The sequence below is a fragment of the Triturus cristatus genome, chromosome 4_1 (genome assembly GCF_964204655.1).
Source record: "Triturus cristatus chromosome 4_1, aTriCri1.1, whole genome shotgun sequence".
In the NCBI taxonomy this organism is placed as follows: Eukaryota; Metazoa; Chordata; class Amphibia; order Caudata; family Salamandridae; genus Triturus; species Triturus cristatus.
In genome coordinates this window covers 124,090,438-124,113,998 of record NC_140585.1, presented here as the reverse complement: position 1 = coordinate 124,113,998, position 23,561 = coordinate 124,090,438, and the positions used below count along the sequence as shown (strand labels likewise).

At 39.1% G+C, this 23,561-nt stretch overlaps 22 non-coding genes across 22 annotated transcripts; all 22 read right to left on the bottom strand.

Annotated features, from left to right (window-relative positions):
- Window positions 1–1,029: 1,029 nt before the first annotated feature.
- On the bottom strand, window positions 1,030–1,102 carry TRNAA-AGC (transfer RNA alanine (anticodon AGC)). Its single transcript has one exon. It is a non-coding gene; the product is annotated as a tRNA-Ala (tRNA).
- A 2,035-nt stretch (window positions 1,103–3,137) lies between these two features.
- Window positions 3,138–3,210, bottom strand: TRNAK-CUU (transfer RNA lysine (anticodon CUU)). The gene has a single exon. It is a non-coding gene; the product is annotated as a tRNA-Lys (tRNA).
- A 353-nt stretch (window positions 3,211–3,563) lies between these two features.
- TRNAA-AGC (transfer RNA alanine (anticodon AGC)) lies at window positions 3,564–3,636 on the bottom strand. The gene has a single exon. It is a non-coding gene; the product is annotated as a tRNA-Ala (tRNA).
- A 345-nt stretch (window positions 3,637–3,981) lies between these two features.
- TRNAK-CUU (transfer RNA lysine (anticodon CUU)) lies at window positions 3,982–4,054 on the bottom strand. Its single transcript has one exon. It is a non-coding gene; the product is annotated as a tRNA-Lys (tRNA).
- Window positions 4,055–7,360: 3,306 nt separating this feature from the next.
- Window positions 7,361–7,433, bottom strand: TRNAK-CUU (transfer RNA lysine (anticodon CUU)). The gene has a single exon. It is a non-coding gene; the product is annotated as a tRNA-Lys (tRNA).
- A 353-nt stretch (window positions 7,434–7,786) lies between these two features.
- TRNAA-AGC (transfer RNA alanine (anticodon AGC)) lies at window positions 7,787–7,859 on the bottom strand. The gene has a single exon. It is a non-coding gene; the product is annotated as a tRNA-Ala (tRNA).
- Window positions 7,860–8,204: 345 nt separating this feature from the next.
- On the bottom strand, window positions 8,205–8,277 carry TRNAK-CUU (transfer RNA lysine (anticodon CUU)). The gene has a single exon. It is a non-coding gene; the product is annotated as a tRNA-Lys (tRNA).
- A 771-nt stretch (window positions 8,278–9,048) lies between these two features.
- TRNAK-CUU (transfer RNA lysine (anticodon CUU)) lies at window positions 9,049–9,121 on the bottom strand. The gene has a single exon. It is a non-coding gene; the product is annotated as a tRNA-Lys (tRNA).
- Window positions 9,122–9,474: 353 nt separating this feature from the next.
- Window positions 9,475–9,547, bottom strand: TRNAA-AGC (transfer RNA alanine (anticodon AGC)). Its single transcript has one exon. It is a non-coding gene; the product is annotated as a tRNA-Ala (tRNA).
- Window positions 9,548–11,164: 1,617 nt separating this feature from the next.
- TRNAA-AGC (transfer RNA alanine (anticodon AGC)) lies at window positions 11,165–11,237 on the bottom strand. The gene has a single exon. It is a non-coding gene; the product is annotated as a tRNA-Ala (tRNA).
- Window positions 11,238–12,427: 1,190 nt separating this feature from the next.
- Window positions 12,428–12,500, bottom strand: TRNAK-CUU (transfer RNA lysine (anticodon CUU)). Its single transcript has one exon. It is a non-coding gene; the product is annotated as a tRNA-Lys (tRNA).
- Window positions 12,501–13,271: 771 nt separating this feature from the next.
- Window positions 13,272–13,344, bottom strand: TRNAK-CUU (transfer RNA lysine (anticodon CUU)). The gene has a single exon. It is a non-coding gene; the product is annotated as a tRNA-Lys (tRNA).
- Window positions 13,345–14,542: 1,198 nt separating this feature from the next.
- Window positions 14,543–14,615, bottom strand: TRNAA-AGC (transfer RNA alanine (anticodon AGC)). Its single transcript has one exon. It is a non-coding gene; the product is annotated as a tRNA-Ala (tRNA).
- A 345-nt stretch (window positions 14,616–14,960) lies between these two features.
- On the bottom strand, window positions 14,961–15,033 carry TRNAK-CUU (transfer RNA lysine (anticodon CUU)). The gene has a single exon. It is a non-coding gene; the product is annotated as a tRNA-Lys (tRNA).
- Window positions 15,034–15,386: 353 nt separating this feature from the next.
- Window positions 15,387–15,459, bottom strand: TRNAA-AGC (transfer RNA alanine (anticodon AGC)). Its single transcript has one exon. It is a non-coding gene; the product is annotated as a tRNA-Ala (tRNA).
- Window positions 15,460–16,648: 1,189 nt separating this feature from the next.
- TRNAK-CUU (transfer RNA lysine (anticodon CUU)) lies at window positions 16,649–16,721 on the bottom strand. Its single transcript has one exon. It is a non-coding gene; the product is annotated as a tRNA-Lys (tRNA).
- A 1,616-nt stretch (window positions 16,722–18,337) lies between these two features.
- TRNAK-CUU (transfer RNA lysine (anticodon CUU)) lies at window positions 18,338–18,410 on the bottom strand. Its single transcript has one exon. It is a non-coding gene; the product is annotated as a tRNA-Lys (tRNA).
- Window positions 18,411–18,763: 353 nt separating this feature from the next.
- On the bottom strand, window positions 18,764–18,836 carry TRNAA-AGC (transfer RNA alanine (anticodon AGC)). The gene has a single exon. It is a non-coding gene; the product is annotated as a tRNA-Ala (tRNA).
- A 345-nt stretch (window positions 18,837–19,181) lies between these two features.
- TRNAK-CUU (transfer RNA lysine (anticodon CUU)) lies at window positions 19,182–19,254 on the bottom strand. The gene has a single exon. It is a non-coding gene; the product is annotated as a tRNA-Lys (tRNA).
- A 353-nt stretch (window positions 19,255–19,607) lies between these two features.
- On the bottom strand, window positions 19,608–19,680 carry TRNAA-AGC (transfer RNA alanine (anticodon AGC)). Its single transcript has one exon. It is a non-coding gene; the product is annotated as a tRNA-Ala (tRNA).
- Window positions 19,681–22,142: 2,462 nt separating this feature from the next.
- TRNAA-AGC (transfer RNA alanine (anticodon AGC)) lies at window positions 22,143–22,215 on the bottom strand. Its single transcript has one exon. It is a non-coding gene; the product is annotated as a tRNA-Ala (tRNA).
- A 1,190-nt stretch (window positions 22,216–23,405) lies between these two features.
- On the bottom strand, window positions 23,406–23,478 carry TRNAK-CUU (transfer RNA lysine (anticodon CUU)). The gene has a single exon. It is a non-coding gene; the product is annotated as a tRNA-Lys (tRNA).
- Window positions 23,479–23,561: the final 83 nt, after the last annotated feature.

Genomic DNA, 23,561 nt, shown 5'->3' with positions numbered 1-23,561 from the left:
TTGAGATTGCATAAGAAATCAAATTCCTCTCACGTGCTATAGAATACCTAAACACTTTTGATTAAACCACTTTAGTTGTTATAATGACACCAAATTTGAAAGCCATCTGTGACTTTTCTGTTCTTACTCTGCAACAACCATGGCAATTACAAGTTAAAAAGTAAAATGTATGCAAATTTTAGAATGGAGAATGCGGGCATCGATCCCGCTACCTGTCGCATGCTAAGCGAGCGCTCTACCATTTGAGCTAATTCCCCTGTGTGCTCACTCAGCATCACATTTCAAAAGTAACGTTACTGCTGTCCACACTTTATTTTAAGTCTAATTGCCCATAACATGAGTGTTCAGTTCACTCCTAACTGATGCCTTAACTACACCTAGGGGATGTTTTACACTTCAGGTTGGCATGTTTAGTACTTGAATAGGAGTGATATCACTGTATGTTAACCTAGACTCAGGCCCCACCTAATCTTGGAGATACATTTCTCATGAATGAGTAACCAAGGGAGATACAATTTTTAGGAGTTAGTGCATGTCTAATGCAAGATTAATCACCATATTATGAGAGCCAATGCAATCATCCAGCAAAAAATACTCGTTTTCACCCAACGTGGGGCTCGAACCCACGACCCTGAGATTAAGAGTCTCATAGCTCTACCGACTGAGCTAGCCGGGCTCCCACTTAAATATGGTATGCAGACTCATCATTTTTTATTAAGGAAAACCGTTTCTGGATATTCCTCTGCTCTTGTTTTGCAAGGAACTTCACTTTTATACATCCTTCAGAGGAAAGAATGTCAAGTAAAATAAGACGAAATGAAAATGGAAGGTGTGAAATTTTCATTTTGAGATTGCATAAGAAATCAAATTCCTCTCACGTGCTATAGAATACCTAAACACTTTTGATTAAACCACTTTAGTTGTTATAATGACACCAAATTTGAAAGCCATCTGTGACTTTTCTGTTCTTACTCTGCAACAACCATGGCAATTACAAGTTAAAAAGTAAAATGTATGCAAATTTTAGAATGGAGAATGCGGGCATCGATCCCGCTACCTCTCGCATGCTAAGCGAGCGCTCTACCATTTGAGCTAATTCCCCTGTGTGCTCACTCAGCATCACATTTCAAAAGTAACGTTACTGCTGTCCACACTTTATTTTAAGTCTAATTGCCCATAACATGAGTGTTCAGTTCACTCCTAACTGATGCCTTAACTACACCTAGGGGATGTTTTACACTTCAGGTTGGCATGTTTAGTACTTGAATAGGAGTGATATCACTGTATGTTAACCTAGACTCAGGCCCTACCTAATCTTGGAGATACATTTCTCATGAATGAGTAACCAAGGGAGATACAATTTTTAGGAGTTAGTGCATGTCTAATGCAAGATTAATCACCATATTATGAGAGCCAATGCAATCATCCAGCAAAAAATACTCGTTTTCGCCCAACGTGGGGCTCGAACCCACGACCCTGAGATTAAGAGTCTCATAGCTCTACCGACTGAGCTAGCCGGGCTCCCACTTAAATATGGTATGCAGACTCATCATTTTTTATTAAGGAAAACTGTTTCTGGATATTCCTCTGCTCTTGTTTTGCAAGGAACTTCACTTTTATACATCCTTCAGAGGAAAGAATGTCAAGTAAAATAAGACGAAATGAAAATGGAAGGTGTGAAATTTTCATTTTGAGATTGCATAAGAAATCAAATTCCTCTCACGTGCTATAGAATACCTAAACACTTTTGATTAAACCACTTTAGTTGTTATAATGACACCAAATTTGAAAGCCATCTGTGACTTTTCTGTTCTTACTCTGCAACAACCATGGCAATTACAAGTTAAAAAGTAAAATATATGCAAGTTTTAGAATGGAGAATGCGGGCATCGATCCCGCTACCTGTCGCATGCTAAGCGAGCGCTCTACCATTTGAGCTAATTCCCCTGTGTGCTCACTCAGCATCACATTTCAAAAGTAACGTTACTGCTGTCCACACTTTATTTTAAGTCTAATTGCCCATAACATGAGTGTTCAGTTCACTCCTAACTGATGCCTTAACTACACCTAGGGGATGTTTTACACTTCAGGTTGGCATGTTTAGTACTTGAATAGGAGTGATATCACTGTATGTTAACCTAGACTCAGGCCCCACCTAATCTTGGAGATACATTTCTCATGAATGAGTAACCAAGGGAGATACAATTTTTAGGAGTTAGTGCATGTCTAATGCAAGATTAATCACCATATTATGAGAGCCAATGCAATCATCCAGCAAAAAATACTCGTTTTCGCCCAACGTGGGGCTCGAACCCACGACCCTGAGATTAAGAGTCTCATAGCTCTACCGACTGAGCTAGCCGGGCTCCCACTTAAATATGGTATGCAGACTCATCATTTTTTATTAAGGAAAACCGTTTCTGGATATTCCTCTGCTCTTGTTTTGCAAGGAACTTCACTTTTATACATCCTTCAGAGGAAAGAATGTCAAGTAAAATAAGACGAAATGAAAATGGAAGGTGTGAAATTTTCATTTTGAGATTGCATAAGAAATCAAATTCCTCTCACGTGCTATAGAATACCTAAACACTTTTGATTAAACCACTTTAGTTGTTATAATGACACCAAATTTGAAAGCCATCTGTGACTTTTCTGTTCTTACTCTGCAACAACCATGGCAATTACAAGTTAAAAAGTAATATGTATGCAAATTTTAGAATGGAGAATGCGGGCATCGATCCCGCTACCGCTCGCATGCTAAGCGAGCGCTCTAGCATTTGAGCTAATTCCCTTGTGTGCTCACTCAGCATCACATTTCAAAAGTAACGTTACTGCTGTCCACACTTTATTTTAAGTCTAATTGCCCATAACATGAGTGTTCAGTTCACTCCTAACTGATGCCTTAACTACACCTAGGGGATGTTTTACACTTCAGGTTGGCATGTTTAGTACTTGAATAGGAGTGATATCACTGTATGTAAACCTAGACTCAGGCCCCACCTAATCTTGGAGATACATTTCTCATGAATGAGTAACCAAGGGAGATACAATTTTTAGGAGTTAGTGCATGTCTAATGCAAGATTAATCACCATATTATGAGAGCCAATGCAATCATTCAGCAAAAAATACTCGTTTTCGCCCAACGTGGGGCTCGAACCCACGACCCTGAGATTAAGAGTCTCATGCTCTACCGACTGAGCTAGCCGGGCTCCCACTGAAATATGGTATGCAGACTCATCATTTTTTATTAAGGAAAACCGTTTCTGGATATTCCTCTGCTCTTGTTTTGCAAGGAACTTCACTTTTATACATCCTTCAGAGGAAAGAATGTCAAGTAAAATAAGACGAAATGAAAATGGAAGGTGTGAAATTTTCATTTTGAGATTGCATAAGAAATCAAATTCCTCTCACGTGCTATAGAATACCTAAACACTTTTGATTAAACCACTTTAGTTGTTATAATGACACCAAATTTGAAAGCCATCTGTGACTTTTCTGTTCTTACTCTGCAACAACCATGGCAATTACAAGTTAAAAAGTAAAATGTATGCAAATTTTAGAATGGAGAATGCGGGCATCGATCCCGCTACCTCTCGCATGCTAAGCGAGCGCTCTACCATTTGAGCTAATTCCCCTGTGTGCTCACTCAGCATCACATTTCAAAAGTAACGTTACTGCTGTCCACACTTTATTTTAAGTCTAATGGCCCATAACATGAGTGTTCAGTTCACTCCTAACTGATGCCTTAACTACACCTAGGGGATGTTTTACACTTCAGGTTGGCATGTTTAGTACTTGAATAGGAGTGATATCACTGTATGTTAACCTAGACTCAGGCCCTACCTAATCTTGGAGATACATTTCTCATGAATGAGTAACCAAGGGAGATACAATTTTTAGGAGTTAGTGCATGTCTAATGCAAGATTAATCACCATATTATGAGAGCCAATGCAATTATCCAGCAAAAAATACTCGTTTTCGCCCAACGTGGGGCTCGAACCCACGACCCTGAGATTAAGAGTCTCATGCTCTACCGACTGAGCTAGCCGGGCTCCCACTTAAATATGGTATGCAGACTCATCATTTTTTATTAAGGAAAACTGTTTCTGGATATTCCTCTGCTCTTGTTTTGCAAGGAACTTCACTTTTATACATCCTTCAGAGGAAAGAATGTCAAGTAAAATAAGACGAAATGAAAATCGAAGGTGTGAAATTTTCATTTTGAGATTGCATAAGAAATCAAATTCCTCTCACGTGCTATTGAATACCTAAACACTTTTGATTAAACCACTTTAGTTGTTATAATGACACCAAATTTGAAAGCCATCTGTGACTTTTCTGTTCTTACTCTGCAACAACCATGGCAATTACAAGTTAAAAAGTAAAATGTATGCAAATTTTAGAATGGAGAATGCGGGCATCGATCCCGCTACCTCTCGCATGCTAAGCAAGCGCTCTACCATTTGAGCTAATTCCCCTGTGTGCTCACTCAGCATCACATTTCAAAAGTAACGTTACTGCTGTCCACACTTTATTTTAAGTCTAATGGCCCATAACATGAGTGTTCAGTTCACTCCTAACTGATGCCTTAACTACACCTAGGGGATGTTTTACACTTCAGGTTGGCATGTTTAGTACTTGAATAGGAGTGATATCACTGTATGTTAACCTAGACTCAGGCCCTACCTAATCTTGGAGATACATTTCTCATGAATGAGTAACCAAGGGAGATACAATTTTTAGGAGTTAGTGCATGTCTAATGCAAGATTAATCACCATATTATGAGAGCCAATGCAATCATCCAGCAAAAAATACTCGTTTTCGCCCAACGTGGGGCTCGAACCCACGACCCTGAGATTAAGAGTCTCATAGCTCTACCGACTGAGCTAGCCGGGCTCCCACTTAAATATGGTATGCAGACTCATCATTTTTTATTAAGGAAAACTGTTTCTGGATATTCCTCTGCTCTTGTTTTGCAAGGAACTTCACTTTTATACATCCTTCAGAGGAAAGAATGTCAAGTAAAATAAGACGAAATGAAAATGGAAGGTGTGAAATTTTCATTTTGAGATTGCATAAGAAATCAAATTCCTCTCACGTGCTATAGAATACCTAAACACTTTTGATTAAACCACTTTAGTTGTTATAATGACACCAAATTTGAAAGCCATCTGTGACTTTTCTGTTCTTACTCTGCAACAACCATGGCAATTACAAGTTAAAAAGTAAAATATATGCAAGTTTTAGAATGGAGAATGCGGGCATCGATCCCGCTACCTGTCGCATGCTAAGCGAGCGCTCTACCATTTGAGCTAATTCCCCTGTGTGCTCACTCAGCATCACATTTCAAAAGTAACGTTACTGCTGTCCACACTTTATTTTAAGTCTAATTGCCCATAACATGAGTGTTCAGTTCACTCCTAACTGATGCCTTAACTACACCTAGGGGATGTTTTACACTTCAGGTTGGCATGTTTAGTACTTGAATAGGAGTGATATCACTGTATGTTAACCTAGACTCAGGCCCCACCTAATCTTGGAGATACATTTCTCATGAATGAGTAACCAAGGGAGATACAATTTTTAGGAGTTAGTGCATGTCTAATGCAAGATTAATCACCATATTATGAGAGCCAATGCAATCATCCAGCAAAAAATACTCGTTTTCGCCCAACGTGGGGCTCGAACCCACGACCCTGAGATTAAGAGTCTCATAGCTCTACCGACTGAGCTAGCCGGGCTCCCACTTAAATATGGTATGCAGACTCATCATTTTTTATTAAGGAAAACCGTTTCTGGATATTCCTCTGCTCTTGTTTTGCAAGGAACTTCACTTTTATACATCCTTCAGAGGAAAGAATGTCAAGTAAAATAAGACGAAATGAAAATGGAAGGTGTGAAATTTTCATTTTGAGATTGCATAAGAAATCAAATTCCTCTCACGTGCTATAGAATACCTAAACACTTTTGATTAAACCACTTTAGTTGTTATAATGACACCAAATTTGAAAGCCATCTGTGACTTTTCTGTTCTTACTCTGCAACAACCATGGCAATTACAAGTTAAAAAGTAATATGTATGCAAATTTTAGAATGGAGAATGCGGGCATCGATCCCGCTACCGCTCGCATGCTAAGCGAGCGCTCTAGCATTTGAGCTAATTCCCTTGTGTGCTCACTCAGCATCACATTTCAAAAGTAACGTTACTGCTGTCCACACTTTATTTTAAGTCTAATTGCCCATAACATGAGTGTTCAGTTCACTCCTAACTGATGCCTTAACTACACCTAGGGGATGTTTTACACTTCAGGTTGGCATGTTTAGTACTTGAATAGGAGTGATATCACTGTATGTAAACCTAGACTCAGGCCCCACCTAATCTTGGAGATACATTTCTCATGAATGAGTAACCAAGGGAGATACAATTTTTAGGAGTTAGTGCATGTCTAATGCAAGATTAATCACCATATTATGAGAGCCAATGCAATCATCCAGCAAAAAATACTCGTTTTCGCCCAACGTGGGGCTCGAACCCACGACCCTGAGATTAAGAGTCTCATAGCTCTACCGACTGAGCTAGCCGGGCTCCCACTTAAATATGGTATGCAGACTCATCATTTTTTATTAAGGAAAACCGTTTCTGGATATTCCTCTGCTCTTGTTTTGCAAGGAACTTCACTTTTATACATCCTTCAGAGGAAAGAATGTCAAGTAAAATAAGACGAAATGAAAATGGAAGGTGTGAAATTTTCATTTTGAGATTGCATAAGAAATCAAATTCCTCTCACGTGCTATAGAATACCTAAACACTTTTGATTAAACCACTTTAGTTGTTATAATGACACCAAATTTGAAAGCCATCTGTGACTTTTCTGTTCTTACTCTGCAACAACCATGGCAATTACAAGTTAAAAAGTAAAATGTATGCAAATTTTAGAATGGAGAATGCGGGCATCGATCCCGCTACCGCTCGCATGCTAAGCGAGCGCTCTAGCATTTGAGCTAATTCCCTTGTGTGCTCACTCAGCATCACATTTCAAAAGTAACGTTACTGCTGTCCACACTTTATTTTAAGTCTAATGGCCCATAACATGAGTGTTCAGTTCACTCCTAACTGATGCCTTAACTACACCTAGGGGATGTTTTACACTTCAGGTTGGCATGTTTAGTACTTGAATAGGAGTGATATCACTGTATGTTAACCTAGACTCAGGCCCCACCTAATCTTGGAGATACATTTCTCATGAATGAGTAACCAAGGGAGATACAATTTTTAGGAGTTAGTGCATGTCTAATGCAAGATTAATCACCATATTATGAGAGCCAATGCAATCATCCAGCAAAAAATACTCGTTTTCGCCCAACGTGGGGCTCGAACCCACGACCCTGAGATTAAGAGTCTCATGCTCTACCGACTGAGCTAGCCGGGCTCCCACTGAAATATGGTATGCAGACTCATCATTTTTTATTAAGGAAAACCGTTTCTGGATATTCCTCTGCTCTTGTTTTGCAAGGAACTTCACTTTTATACATCCTTCAGAGGAAAGAATGTCAAGTAAAATAAGACGAAATGAAAATGGAAGGTGTGAAATTTTCATTTTGAGATTGCATAAGAAATCAAATTCCTCTCACGTGCTATAGAATACCTAAACACTTTTGATTAAACCACTTTAGTTGTTATAATGACACCAAATTTGAAAGCCATCTGTGACTTTTCTGTTCTTACTCTGCAACAACCATGGCAATTACAAGTTAAAAAGTAAAATGTATGCAAATTTTAGAATGGAGAATGCGGGCATCGATCCCGCTACCTCTCGCATGCTAAGCGAGCGCTCTACCATTTGAGCTAATTCCCCTGTGTGCTCACTCAGCATCACATTTCAAAAGTAACGTTACTGCTGTCCACACTTTATTTTAAGTCTAATGGCCCATAACATGAGTGTTCAGTTCACTCCTAACTGATGCCTTAACTACACCTAGGGGATGTTTTACACTTCAGGTTGGCATGTTTAGTACTTGAATAGGAGTGATATCACTGTATGTTAACCTAGACTCAGGCCCTACCTAATCTTGGAGATACATTTCTCATGAATGAGTAACCAAGGGAGATACAATTTTTAGGAGTTAGTGCATGTCTAATGCAAGATTAATCACCATATTATGAGAGCCAATGCAATTATCCAGCAAAAAATACTCGTTTTCGCCCAACGTGGGGCTCGAACCCACGACCCTGAGATTAAGAGTCTCATGCTCTACCGACTGAGCTAGCCGGGCTCCCACTTAAATATTGTATGCAGACTCATCATTTTTTATTAAGGAAAACTGTTTCTGGATATTCCTCTGCTCTTGTTTTGCAAGGAACTTCACTTTTATACATCCTTCAGAGGAAAGAATGTCAAGTAAAATAAGACGAAATGAAAATCGAAGGTGTGAAATTTTCATTTTGAGATTGCATAAGAAATCAAATTCCTCTCACGTGCTATTGAATACCTAAACACTTTTGATTAAACCACTTTAGTTGTTATAATGACACCAAATTTGAAAGCCATCTGTGACTTTTCTGTTCTTACTCTGCAACAACCATGGCAATTACAAGTTAAAAAGTAAAATGTATGCAAATTTTAGAATGGAGAATGCGGGCATCGATCCCGCTACCTCTCGCATGCTAAGCAAGCGCTCTACCATTTGAGCTAATTCCCCTGTGTGCTCACTCAGCATCACATTTCAAAAGTAACGTTACTGCTGTCCACACTTTATTTTAAGTCTAATTGCCCATAACATGAGTGTTCAGTTCACTCCTAACTGATGCCTTAACTACACCTAGGGGATGTTTTACACTTCAGGTTGGCATGTTTAGTACTTGAATAGGAGTGATATCACTGTATGTTAACCTAGACTCAGGCCCTACCTAATCTTGGAGATACATTTCTCATGAATGAGTAACCAAGGGAGATACAATTTTTAGGAGTTAGTGCATGTCTAATGCAAGATTAATCACCATATTATGAGAGCCAATGCTATCATCCAGCAAAAAATACTCGTTTTCGCCCAACGTGGGGCTCGAACCCACGACCCTGAGATTAAGAGTCTCATGCTCTACCGACTGAGCTAGCCGGGCTCCCACTTAAATATGGTATGCAGACTCATCATTTTTTATTAAGGAAAACTGTTTCTGGATATTCCTCTGCTCTTGTTTTGCAAGGAACTTCACTTTTATACATCCTTCAGAGGAAAGAATGTCAAGTAAAATAAGACGAAATGAAAATGGAAGGTGTGAAATTTTCATTTTGAGATTGCATAAGAAATCAAATTCCTCTCACGTGCTATAGAATACCTAAACACTTTTGATTAAACCACTTTAGTTGTTATAATGACACCAAATTTGAAAGCCATCTGTGACTTTTCTGTTCTTACTCTGCAACAACCATGGCAATTACAAGTTAAAAAGTAAAATGTATGCAAATTTTAGAATGGAGAATGCGGGCATCGATCCCGCTACCTCTCGCATGCTAAGCGAGCGCTCTACCATTTGAGCTAATTCCCCTGTGTGCTCACTCAGCATCACATTTCAAAAGTAACGTTACTGCTGTCCACACTTTATTTTAAGTCTAATTGCCCATAACATGAGTGTTCAGTTCACTCCTAACTGATGCCTTAACTACACCTAGGGGATGTTTTACACTTCAGGTTGGCATGTTTAGTACTTGAATAGGAGTGATATCACTGTATGTTAACCTAGACTCAGGCCCTACCTAATCTTGGAGATACATTTCTCATGAATGAGTAACCAAGGGAGATACAATTTTTAGGAGTTAGTGCATGTCTAATGCAAGATTAATCACCATATTATGAGAGCCAATGCAATCATCCAGCAAAAAATACTCGTTTTCGCCCAACGTGGGGCTCGAACCCACGACCCTGAGATTAAGAGTCTCATAGCTCTACCGACTGAGCTAGCCGGGCTCCCACTTAAATAAGGTATGCAGACTCATCATTTTTTATTAAGGAAAACCGTTTCTGGATATTCCTCTGCTCTTGTTTTGCAAGGAACTTCACTTTTATACATCCTTCAGAGGAAAGAATGTCAAGTAAAATAAGACGAAATGAAAATGGAAGGTGTGAAATTTTCATTTTGAGATTGCATAAGAAATCAAATTCCTCTCACGTGCTATAGAATACCTAAACACTTTTGATTAAACCACTTTAGTTGTTATAATGACACCAAATTTGAAAGCCATCTGTGACTTTTCTGTTCTTACTCTGCAACAACCATGGCAATTACAAGTTAAAAAGTAAAATGTATGCAAATTTTAGAATGGAGAATGCGGGCATCGATCCCGCTACCTGTCGCATGCTAAGCGAGCGCTCTACCATTTGAGCTAATTCCCCTGTGTGCTCACTCAGCATCACATTTCAAAAGTAACGTTACTGCTGTCCACACTTTATTTTAAGTCTAATTGCCCATAACATGAGTGTTCAGTTCACTCCTAACTGATGCCTTAACTACACCTAGGGGATGTTTTACACTTCAGGTTGGCATGTTTAGTACTTGAATAGGAGTGATATCACTGTATGTTAACCTAGACTCAGGCCCCACCTAATCTTGGAGATACATTTCTCATGAATGAGTAACCAAGGGAGATACAATTTTTAGGAGTTAGTGCATGTCTAATGCAAGATTAATCACCATATTATGAGAGCCAATGCAATCATCCAGCAAAAAATACTCGTTTTCGCCCAACGTGGGGCTCGAACCCACGACCCTGAGATTAAGAGTCTCATAGCTCTACCGACTGAGCTAGCCGGGCTCCCACTTAAATATGGTATGCAGACTCATCATTTTTTATTAAGGAAAACCGTTTCTGGATATTCCTCTGCTCTTGTTTTGCAAGGAACTTCACTTTTATACATCCTTCAGAGGAAAGAATGTCAAGTAAAATAAGACGAAATGAAAATGGAAGGTGTGAAATTTTCATTTTGAGATTGCATAAGAAATCAAATTCCTCTCACGTGCTATAGAATACCTAAACACTTTTGATTAAACCACTTTAGTTGTTATAATGACACCAAATTTGAAAGCCATCTGTGACTTTTCTGTTCTTACTCTGCAACAACCATGGCAATTACAAGTTAAAAAGTAAAATGTATGCAAATTTTAGAATGGAGAATGCGGGCATCGATCCCGCTACCTCTCGCATGCTAAGCGAGCGCTCTACCATTTGAGCTAATTCCCCTGTGTGCTCACTCAGCATCACATTTCAAAAGTAACGTTACTGCTGTCCACACTTTATTTTAAGTCTAATTGCCCATAACATGAGTGTTCAGTTCACTCCTAACTGATGCCTTAACTACACCTAGGGGATGTTTTACACTTCAGGTTGGCATGTTTAGTACTTGAATAGGAGTGATATCACTGTATGTTAACCTAGACTCAGGCCCCACCTAATCTTGGAGATACATTTCTCATGAATGAGTAACCAAGGGAGATACAATTTTTAGGAGTTAGTGCATGTCTAATGCAAGATTAATCACCATATTATGAGAGCCAATGCAATCATCCAGCAAAAAATACTCGTTTTCGCCCAACGTGGGGCTCGAACCCACGACCCTGAGATTAAGAGTCTCATAGCTCTACCGACTGAGCTAGCCGGGCTCCCACTTAAATATGGTATGCAGACTCATCATTTTTTATTAAGGAAAACCGTTTCTGGATATTCCTCTGCTCTTGTTTTGCAAGGAACCTCACTTTTATACATCCTTCAGAGGAAAGAATGTCAAGTAAAATAAGACGAAATGAAAATGGAAGGTGTGAAATTTTCATTTTGAGATTGCATAAGAAATCAAATTCCTCTCACGTGCTATAGAATACCTAAACACTTTTGATTAAACCACTTTAGTTGTTATAATGACACCAAATTTGAAAGCCATCTGTGACTTTTCTGTTCTTACTCTGCAACAACCATGGCAATTACAAGTTAAAAAGTAATATGTATGCAAATTTTAGAATGGAGAATGCGGGCATCGATCCCGCTACCGCTCGCATGCTAAGCGAGCGCTCTAGCATTTGAGCTAATTCCCTTGTGTGCTCACTCAGCATCACATTTCAAAAGTAACGTTACTGCTGTCCACACTTTATTTTAAGTCTAATGGCCCATAACATGAGTGTTCAGTTCACTCCTAACTGATGCCTTAACTACACCTAGGGGATGTTTTACACTTCAGGTTGGCATGTTTAGTACTTGAATAGGAGTGATATCACTGTATGTTAACCTAGACTCAGGCCCTACCTAATCTTGGAGATACATTTCTCATGAATGAGTAACCAAGGGAGATACAATTTTTAGGAGTTAGTGCATGTCTAATGCAAGATTAATCACCATATTATGAGAGCCAATGCAATCATCCAGCAAAAAATACTCGTTTTCGCCCAACGTGGGGCTCGAACCCACGACCCTGAGATTAAGAGTCTCATGCTCTACCGACTGAGCTAGCCGGGCTCCCACTTAAATATGGGATGCAGACTCATCATTTTTTATTAAGGAAAACTGTTTCTGGATATTCCTCTGCTCTTGTTTTGCAAGGAACTTCACTTTTATACATCCTTCAGAGGAAAGAATGTCAAGTAAAATAAGACGAAATGAAAATGGAAGGTGTGAAATTTTCATTTTGAGATTGCATAAGAAATCAAATTCCTCTCACGTGCTATAGAATACCTAAACACTTTTGATTAAACCACTTTAGTTGTTATAATGACACCAAATTTGAAAGCCATCTGTGACTTTTCTGTTCTTACTCTGCAACAACCATGGCAATTACAAGTTAAAAAGTAAAATGTATGCAAATTTTAGAATGGAGAATGCGGGCATCGATCCCGCTACCTCTCGCATGCTAAGCGAGCACTCTACCATTTGAGCTAATTCCCCTGTGTGCTCACTCAGCATCACATTTCAAAAGTAACGTTACTGCTGTCCACACTTTATTTTAAGTCTAATTGCCCATAACATGAGTGTTCAGTTCACTCCTAACTGATGCCTTAACTACACCTAGGGGATGTTTTACACTTCAGGTTGGCATGTTTAGTACTTGAATAGGAGTGATATCACTGTATGTTAACCTAGACTCAGGCCCCACCTAATCTTGGAGATACATTTCTCATGAATGAGTAACCAAGGGAGATACAATTTTTAGGAGTTATTGCATGTCTAATGCAAGATTAATCACCATATTATGAGAGCCAATGCAATCATCCAGCAAAAAATACTCGTTTTCGCCCAACGTGGGGCTCGAACCCACGACCCTGAGATTAAGAGTCTCATGCTCTACCGACTGAGCTAGCCGGGCTCCCACTTAAATATGGTATGCAGACTCATCATTTTTTATTAAGGAAAACTGTGTCTGGATATTCCTCTGCTCTTGTTTTGCAAGGAACTTCACTTTTATACATCCTTCAGAGGAAAGAATGTCAAGTAAAATAAGACGAAATTAAAATGGAAGGTGTGAAATTTTCATTTTGAGATTGCATAAGAAATCAAATTCCTCTCACGTGCTATAGAATACCTAAACACTTTTGATTAAACCACTTTAGTTGTTATAATGACACCAAATTTGAAAGCCATCTGTGACTTTTCTGTTCTTACTCTGCAACAACCATGGCAATTACAAGTTAAAAAGTAAAATGTATGCACATTTTAGAATGGAGAATGCGGGCATCGATCCCGCTACCTCTCGCATGTTAAGCGAGCGCTCTACCATTTGAGCTAATTCCCCTGTGTGCTCACTCAGCATCACATTTCAAAAGTAACGTTACTGCTGTCCACACTTTATTTTAAGTCTAATTGCCCATAACATGAGTGTTCAGTTCACTCCTAACTGATGCCTTAACTACACCTAGGGGATGTTTTACACTTCAGGTTGGCATGTTTAGTACTTGAATAGGAGTGATATCACTGTATGTTAACCTAGACTCAGGCCCTACCTAATCTTGGAGATACATTTCTCATGAATGAGTAACCAAGGGAGATACAATTTTTAGGAGTTAGTGCATGTCTAATGCAAGATTAATCACCATATTATGAGAGCCAATGCAATCATCCAGCAAAAAATACTCGTTTTCGCCCAACGTGGGGCTCGAACCCACGACCCTGAGATTAAGAGTCTCATAGCTCTACCGACTGAGCTAGCCGGGCTCCCACTTAAATATGGTATGCAGACTCATCATTTTTTATTAAGGAAAACTGTTTCTGGATATTCCTCTGCTCTTGTTTTGCAAGGAACTTCACTTTTATACATCCTTCAGAGGAAAGAATGTCAAGTAAAATAAGACGAAATGAAAATGGAAGGTGTGAAATTTTCATTTTGAGATTGCATAAGAAATCAAATTCCTCTCACGTGCTATAGAATACCTAAACACTTTTGATTAAACCACTTTAGTTGTTATAATGACACCAAATTTGAAAGCCATCTGTGACTTTTCTGTTCTTACTCTGCAACAACCATGGCAATTACAAGTTAAAAAGTAAAATGTATGCAAATTTTAGAATGGAGAATGCGGGCATCGATCCCGCTACCTCTCGCATGCTAAGCGAGCGCTCTACCATTTGAGCTAATTCCCCTGTGTGCTCACTCAGCATCACATTTCAAAAGTAACGTTACTGCTGTCCACACTTTATTTTAAGTCTAATTGCCCATAACATGAGTGTTCAGTTCACTCCTAACTGATGCCTTAACTACACCTAGGGGATGTTTTACACTTCAGGTTGGCATGTTTAGTACTTGAATAGGAGTGATATCACTGTATGTTAACCTAGACTCAGGCCCTACCTAATCTTGGAGATACATTTCTCATGAATGAGTAACCAAGGGAGATACAATTTTTAGGAGTTAGTGCATGTCTAATGCAAGATTAATCACCATATTATGAGAGCCAATGCTATCATCCAGCAAAAAATACTCGTTTTCGCCCAACGTGGGGCTCGAACCCACGACCCTGAGATTAAGAGTCTCATGCTCTACCGACTGAGCTAGCCGGGCTCCCACTTAAATATGGTATGCAGACTCATCATTTTTTATTAAGGAAAACTGTTTCTGGATATTCCTCTGCTCTTGTTTTGCAAGGAACTTCACTTTTATACATCCTTCAGAGGAAAGAATGTCAAGTAAAATAAGACGAAATGAAAATGGAAGGTGTGAAATTTTCATTTTGAGATTGCATAAGAAATCAAATTCCTCTCACGTGCTATAGAATACCTAAACACTTTTGATTAAACCACTTTAGTTGTTATAATGACACCAAATTTGAAAGCCATCTGTGACTTTTCTGTTCTTACTCTGCAACAACCATGGCAATTACAAGTTAAAAAGTAAAATGTATGCAAATTTTAGAATGGAGAATGCGGGCATCGATCCCGCTACCTCTCGCATGCTAAGCGAGCGCTCTACCATTTGAGCTAATTCCCCTGTGTGCTCACTCAGCATCACATTTCAAAAGTAACGTTACTGCTGTCCACACTTTATTTTAAGTCTAATTGCCCATAACATGAGTGTTCAGTTCACTCCTAACTGATGCCTTAACTACACCTAGGGGATGTTTTACACTTCAGGTTGGCATGTTTAGTACTTGAATAGGAGTGATATCACTGTATGTTAACCTAGACTCAGGCCCTACCTAATCTTGGAGATACATTTCTCATGAATGAGTAACCAAGGGAGATACAATTTTTAGGAGTTAGTGCATGTCTAATGCAAGATTAATCACCATATTATGAGAGCCAATGCTATCATCCAGCAAAAAATACTCGTTTTCGCCCAACGTGGGGCTCGAACCCACGACCCTGAGATTAAGAGTCTCATAGCTCTACCGACTGAGCTAGCCGGGACCCAAATAAATACGGTATGCAGACTCATCATTTTTTATTAAGGAAAACCGTTTCTGGATATTCCTCTGCTCTTGTTTTGCAAGGAACTTCACTTTTATACATCCTTCAGAGGAAAGAATGTCAAGTAAAATAAGACGAAATGAAAATGGAAGGTGTGAAATGTTCATTTTGAGATTGCATAAGAAATCAAATTCCTCTCACGTGCTATAGAATACCTAAACACTTTTGATTAAACCACTTTAGTTGTTATAATGACACCAAATTTGAAAGCCATCTGTGACTTTTCTGTTCTTACTCTGCAACAACCATGGCAATTACAAGTTAAAAAGTAAAATGTATGCAAATTTTAGAATGGAGAATGCGGGCATCGATCCCGCTACCTCTCGCATGCTAAGCGAGCACTCTACCATTTGAGCTAATTCCCCTGTGTGCTCACTCAGCATCACATTTCAAAAGTAACGTTACTGCTGTCCACACTTTATTTTAAGTCTAATTGCCCATAACATGAGTGTTCAGTTCACTCCTAACTGATGCCTTAACTACACCTAGGGGATGTTTTACACTTCAGGTTGGCATGTTTAGTACTTGAATAGGAGTGATATCACTGTATGTTAACCTAGACTCAGGCCCTACCTAATCTTGGAGATACATTTCTCATGAATGAGTAACCAAGGGAGATACAATTTTTAGGAGTTAGTGCATGTCTAATGCAAGATTAATCACCATATTATGAGAGCCAATGCTATCATCCAGCAAAAAATACTCGTTTTCGCCCAACGTGGGGCTCGAACCCACGACCCTGAGATTAAGAGTCTCATGCTCTACCGACTGAGCTAGCCGGGCTCCCACTTAAATATGGTATGCAGACTCATCATTTTTTATTAAGGAAAACTGTTTCTGGATATTCCTCTGCTCTTGTTTTGCAAGGAACTTCACTTTTATACATCCTTCAGAGGAAAGAATGTCAAGTAAAATAAGACGAAATGAAAATGGAAGGTGTGAAATTTTCATTTTGAGATTGCATAAGAAATCAAATTCCTCTCACGTGCTATAGAATACCTAAACACTTTTGATTAAACCACTTAAGTTGTTATAATGACACCAAATTTGAAAGCCATCTGTGACTTTTCTGTTCTTACTCTGCAACAACCATGGCAATTACAAGTTAAAAAGTAAAATGTATGCAAATTTTAGAATGGAGAATGCGGGCATCGATCCCGCTACCTCTCGCATGCTAAGCGAGCACTCTACCATTTGAGCTAATTCCCCTGTGTGCTCACTCAGCATCACATTTCAAAAGTAACGTTACTGCTGTCCACACTTTATTTTAAGTCTAATTGCCCATAACATGAGTGTTCAGTTCACTCCTAACTGATGCCTTAACTACACCTAGGGGATGTTTTACACTTCAGGTTGGCATGTTTAGTACTTGAATAGGAGTGATATCACTGTATGTTAACCTAGACTCAGGCCCTACCTAATCTTGGAGATACATTTCTCATGAATGAGTAACCAAGGGAGATACAATTTTTAGGAGTTAGTGCATGTCTAATGCAAGATTAATCACCATATTATGAGAGCCAATGCAATCATCCAGCAAAAAATACTCGTTTTCGCCCAACGTGGGGCTCGAACCCACGACCCTGAGATTAAGAGTCTCATAGCTCTACCGACTGAGCTAGCCGGGCTCCCACTTAAATATGGTATGCAGACTCATCATTTTTTATTAAGGAAAACCGTTTCTGGATATTCCTCTGCTCTTGTTTTGCAAGGAACTTCACTTTTATACATCCTTCAGAGGAAAGAATGTCAAGTAAAATAAGACGAAATGAAAATGGAAGGTGTGAAATTTTCATTTTGAGATTGCATAAGAAATCAAATTCCTCTCACGTGCTATAGAATACCTAAACACTTTTGATTAAACCACTTTAGTTGTTATAATGACACCAAATTTGAAAGCCATCTGTGACTTTTCTGTTCTTACTCTGCAACAACCATGGCAATTACAAGTTAAAAAGTAATATGTATGCAAATTTTAGAATGGAGAATGCGGGCATCGATCCCGCTACCGCTCGCATGCTAAGCGAGCGCTCTAGCATTTGAGCTAATTCACTTGTGTGCTCACTCAGCATCACATTTCAAAAGTAACGTTACTGCTGTCCACACTTTATTTTAAGTCTAATGGCCCATAACATGAGTGTTCAGTTCACTCCTAACTGATGCCTTAACTACACCTAGGGGATGTTTTACACTTCAGGTTGGCATGTTTAGTACTTGAATAGGAGTGATATCACTGTATGTTAACCTAGACTCAGGCCCTACCTAATCTTGGAGATACATTTCTCATGAATGAGTAACCAAGGGAGATACAATTTTTAGGAGTTAGTGCATGTCTAATGCAAGATTAATCACCATATTATGAGAGCCAATGCAATCATCCAGCAAAAAATACTCTTTTTCGCCCAACGTGGGGCTCGAACCCACGACCCTGAGATTAAGAGTCTCATGCTCTACCGACTGAGCTAGCCGGGCTCCCACTTAAATATGGGATGCAGACTCATCATTTTTTATTAAGGAAAACTGTTTCTGGATATTCCTCTGCTCTTGTTTTGCAAGGAACTTCACTTTTATACATCCTTCAGAGGAAAGAATGTCAAGTAAAATAAGACGAAATGAAAATGGAAGGTGTGAAATTTTCATTTTGAGATTGCATAAGAAATCAAATTCCTCTCACGTGCTATAGAATACCTAAACACTTTTGATTAAACCACTTTAGTTGTTATAATGACACCAAATTTGAAAGCCATCTGTGACTTTTCTGTTCTTACTCTGCAACAACCATGGCAATTACAAGTTAAAAAGTAAAATGTATGCAAATTTTAGAATGGAGAATGCGGGCATCGATCCCGCTACCTCTCGCATGCTAAGCGAGCGCTCTACCATTTGAGCTAATTCCCCTGTGTGCTCACTCAGCATCACATTTCAAAAGTAACGTTACTGCTGTCCACACTTTATTTTAAGTCTAATTGCCCATAACATGAGTGTTCAGTTCACTCCTAACTGATGCCTTAACTACACCTAGGGGATGTTTTACACTTCAGGTTGGCATGTTTAGTACTTGAATAGGAGTGATATCACTGTATGTTAACCTAGACTCAGGCCCCACCTAATCTTGGAGATACATTTCTCATGAATGAGTAACCAAGGGAGATACAATTTTTAGGAGTTAGTGCATGTCTAATGCAAGATTAATCACCATATTATGAGAGCCAATGCAATCATCCAGCAAAAAATACTCGTTTTCGCCCAACGTGGGGCTCGAACCCACGACCCTGAGATTAAGAGTCTCATGCTCTACCGACTGAGCTAGCCGGGCTCCCACTTAAATATGGTATGCAGACTCATCATTTTTTATTAAGGAAAACTGTTTCTGGATATTCCTCTGCTCTTGTTTTGCAAGGAACTTCACTTTTATACATCCTTCAGAGGAAAGAATGTCAAGTAAAATAAGACGAAATGAAAATCGAAGGTGTGAAATTTTCATTTTGAGATTGCATAAGAAATCAAATTCCTCTCACGTGCTATAGAATACCTAAACACTTTTGATTAAACCACTTTAGTTGTTATAATGACACCAAATTTGAAAGCCATCTGTGACTTTTCTGTTCTTACTCTGCAACAACCATGGCAATTACAAGTTAAAAAGTAAAATGTATGCAAATTTTAGAATGGAGAATGCGGGCATCGATCCCGCTACCTCTCGCATGCTAAGCGAGCGCTCTACCATTTGAGCTAATTCCCCTGTGTGCTCACTCAGCATCACATTTCAAAAGTAACGTTACTGCTGTCCACACTTTATTTTAAGTCTAATTGCCCATAACATGAGTGTTCAGTTCACTCCTAACTGATGCCTTAACTACACCTAGGGGATGTTTTACACTTCAGGTTGGCATGTTTAGTACTTGAATAGGAGTGATATCACTGTATGTTAACCTAGACTCAGGCCCTACCTAATCTTGGAGATACATTTCTCATGAATGAGTAACCAAGGGAGATACAATTTTTAGGAGTTAGTGCATGTCTAATGCAAGATTAATCACCATATTATGAGAGCCAATGCAATCATCCAGCAAAAAATACTCGTTTTCACCCAACGTGGGGCTCGAACCCACGACCCTGAGATTAAGAGTCTCATAGCTCTACCGACTGAGCTAGCCGGGCTCCCACTTAAATATGGTATGCAGACTCATCATTTTTTATTAAGGAAAACTGTTTCTGGATATTCCTCTGCTCTTGTTTTGCAAGGAACTTCACTTTTATACATCCTTCAGAGGAAAGAATGTCAAGTAAAATAAGACGAAATGAAAATGGAAGGTGTGAAATTTTCATTTTGAGATTGCATAAGAAATCAAATTCCTCTCACGTGCTATAGAATACCTAAACACTTTTGATTAAACCACTTTAGTTGTTATAATGACACCAAACTTGAAAGCCATCTGTGACTTTTCTGTTCTTACTCTGCAACAACCATGGCAATTACAAGTTAAAAAGTAAAATATATGCAAATTTTAGAATGGAGAATGCGGGCATCGATCCCGCTACCTGTCGCATGCTAAGCGAGCGCTCTACCATTTGAGCTAATTCCCCTGTGTGCTCACTCAGCATCACATTTCAAAAGTAACGTTACTGCTGTCCACACTTTATTTTAAGTCTAATTGCCCATAACATGAGTGTTCAGTTCACTCCTAACTGATGCCTTAACTACACCTAGGGGATGTTTTACACTTCAGGTTGGCATGTTTAGTACTTGAATAGGAGTGATATCACTGTATGTTAACCTAGACTCAGGCCCCACCTAATCTTGGAGATACATTTCTCATGAATGAGTAACCAAGGGAGATACAATTTTTAGGAGTTAGTGCATGTCTAATGCAAGATTAATCACCATATTATGAGAGCCAATGCAATCATCCAGCAAAAAATACTCGTTTTCGCCCAACGTGGGGCTCGAACCCACGACCCTGAGATTAAGAGTCTCATAGCTCTACCGACTGAGCTAGCCGGGCTCCCACTTAAATATGGTATGCAGACTCATCATTTTTTATTAAGGAAAACCGTTTCTGGATATTCCTCTGCTCTTGTTTTGCAAGGAACTTCACTTTTATACATCCTTCAGAGGAAAGAATGTCAAGTAAAATAAGACGAAATGAAAATGGAAGGTGTGAAATTTTCATTTTGAGATTGCATAAGAAATCAAATTCCTCTCACGTGCTATAGAATACCTAAACACTTTTGATTAAACCACTTTAGTTGTTATAATGACACCAAATTTGAAAGCCATCTGTGACTTTTCTGTTCTTACTCTGCAACAACCATGGCAATTACAAGTTAAAAAGTAAAATGTATGCAAATTTTAGAATGGAGAATGCGGGCATCGATCCCGCTACCTGTCGCATGCTAAGCGAGCGCTCTACCATTTGAGCTAATTCCCCTGTGTGCTCACTCAGCATCACATTTCAAAAGTAACGTTACTGCTGTCCACACTTTATTTTAAGTCTAATTGCCCATAACATGAGTGTTCAGTTCACTCCTAACTGATGCCTTAACTACACCTAGGGGATGTTTTACACTTCAGGTTGGCATGTTTAGTACTTGAATAGGAGTGATATCACTGTATGTTAACCTAGACTCAGGCCCCACCTAATCTTGGAGATACATTTCTCATGAATGAGTAACCAAGGGAGATACAATTTTTAGGAGTTAGTGCATGTCTAATGCAAGATTAATCACCATATTATGAGAGCCAATGCAATCATCCAGCAAAAAATACTCGTTTTCGCCCAACGTGGGGCTCGAACCCACGACCCTGAGATTAAGAGTCTCATAGCTCTACCGACTGAGCTAGCCGGGCTCCCACTTAAATATGGTATGCAGACTCATCATTTTTTATTAAGGAAAACCGTTTCTGGATATTCCTCTGCTCTTGTTTTGCAAGGAACTTCACTTTTATACATCCTTCAGAGGAAAGAATGTCAAGTAAAATAAGACGAAATGAAAATGGAAGGTGTGAAATTTTCATTTTGAGATTGCATAAGAAATCAAATTCCTCTCACGTGCTATAGAATACCTAAACACTTTTGATTAAACCACTTTAGTTGTTATAATGACACCAAATTTGAAAGCCATCTGTGACTTTTCTGTTCTTACTCTGCAACAACCATGGCAATTACAAGTTAAAAAGTAAAATGTATGCAAATTTTAGAATGGAGAATGCGGGCATCGATCCCGCTACCTCTCGCATGCTAAGCGAGCGCTCTACCATTTGAGCTAATTCCCCTGTGTGCTCACTCAGCATCACATTTCAAAAGTAACGTTACTGCTGTCCACACTTTATTTTAAGTCTAATTGCCCATAACATGAGTGTTCAGTTCACTCCTAACTGATGCCTTAACTACACCTAGGGGATGTTTTACACTTCAGGTTGGCATGTTTAGTACTTGAATAGGAGTGATATCACTGTATGTTAACCTAGACTCAGGCCCCACCTAATCTTGGAGATACATTTCTCATGAATGAGTAACCAAGGGAGATACAATTTTTAGGAGTTAGTGCATGTCTAATGCAAGATTAATCACCATATTATGAGAGCCAATGCAATCATCCAGCAAAAAATACTCGTTTTCGCCCAACGTGGGGCTCGAACCCACGACCCTGAGATTAAGAGTCTCATAGCTCTACCGACTGAGCTAGCCGGGCTCCCACTTAAATATGGTATGCAGACTCATCATTTTTTATTAAGGAAAACCGTTTCTGGATATTCCTCTGCTCTTGTTTTGCAAGGAACTTCACTTTTATACATCCTTCAGAGGAAAGAATGTCAAGTAAAATAAGACGAAATGAAAATGGAAGGTGTGAAATTTTCATTTTGAGATTGCATAAGAAATCAAATTCCTCTCACGTGCTATAGAATACCTAAACACTTTTGATTAAACCACTTTAGTTGTTATAATGACACCAAATTTGAAAGCCATCTGTGACTTTTCTGTTCTTACTCTGCAACAACCATGGCAATTACAAGTTAAAAAGTAATATGTATGCAAATTTTAGAATGGAGAATGCGGGCATCGATCCCGCTACCGCTCGCATGCTAAGCGAGCGCTCTAGCATTTGAGCTAATTCCCTTGTGTGCTCACTCAGCATCACATTTCAAAAGTAACGTTACTGCTGTCCACACTTTATTTTAAGTCTAATGGCCCATAACATGAGTGTTCAGTTCACTCCTAACTGATGCCTTAACTACACCTAGGGGATGTTTTACACTTCAGGTTGGCATGTTTAGTACTTGAATAGGAGTGATATCACTGTATGTTAACCTAGACTCAGGCCCTACCTAATCTTGGAGATACATTTCTCATGAATGAGTAACCAAGGGAGATACAATTTTTAGGAGTTAGTGCATGTCTAATGCAAGATTAATCACCATATTATGAGAGCCAATGCAATCATCCAGCAAAAAATACTCTTTTTCGCCCAACGTGGGGCTCGAACCCACGACCCTGAGATTAAGAGTCTCATGCTCTACCGACTGAGCTAGCCGGGCTCCCACTTAAATATGGGATGCAGACTCATCATTTTTTATTAAGGAAAACTGTTTCTGGATATTCCTCTGCTCTTGTTTTGCAA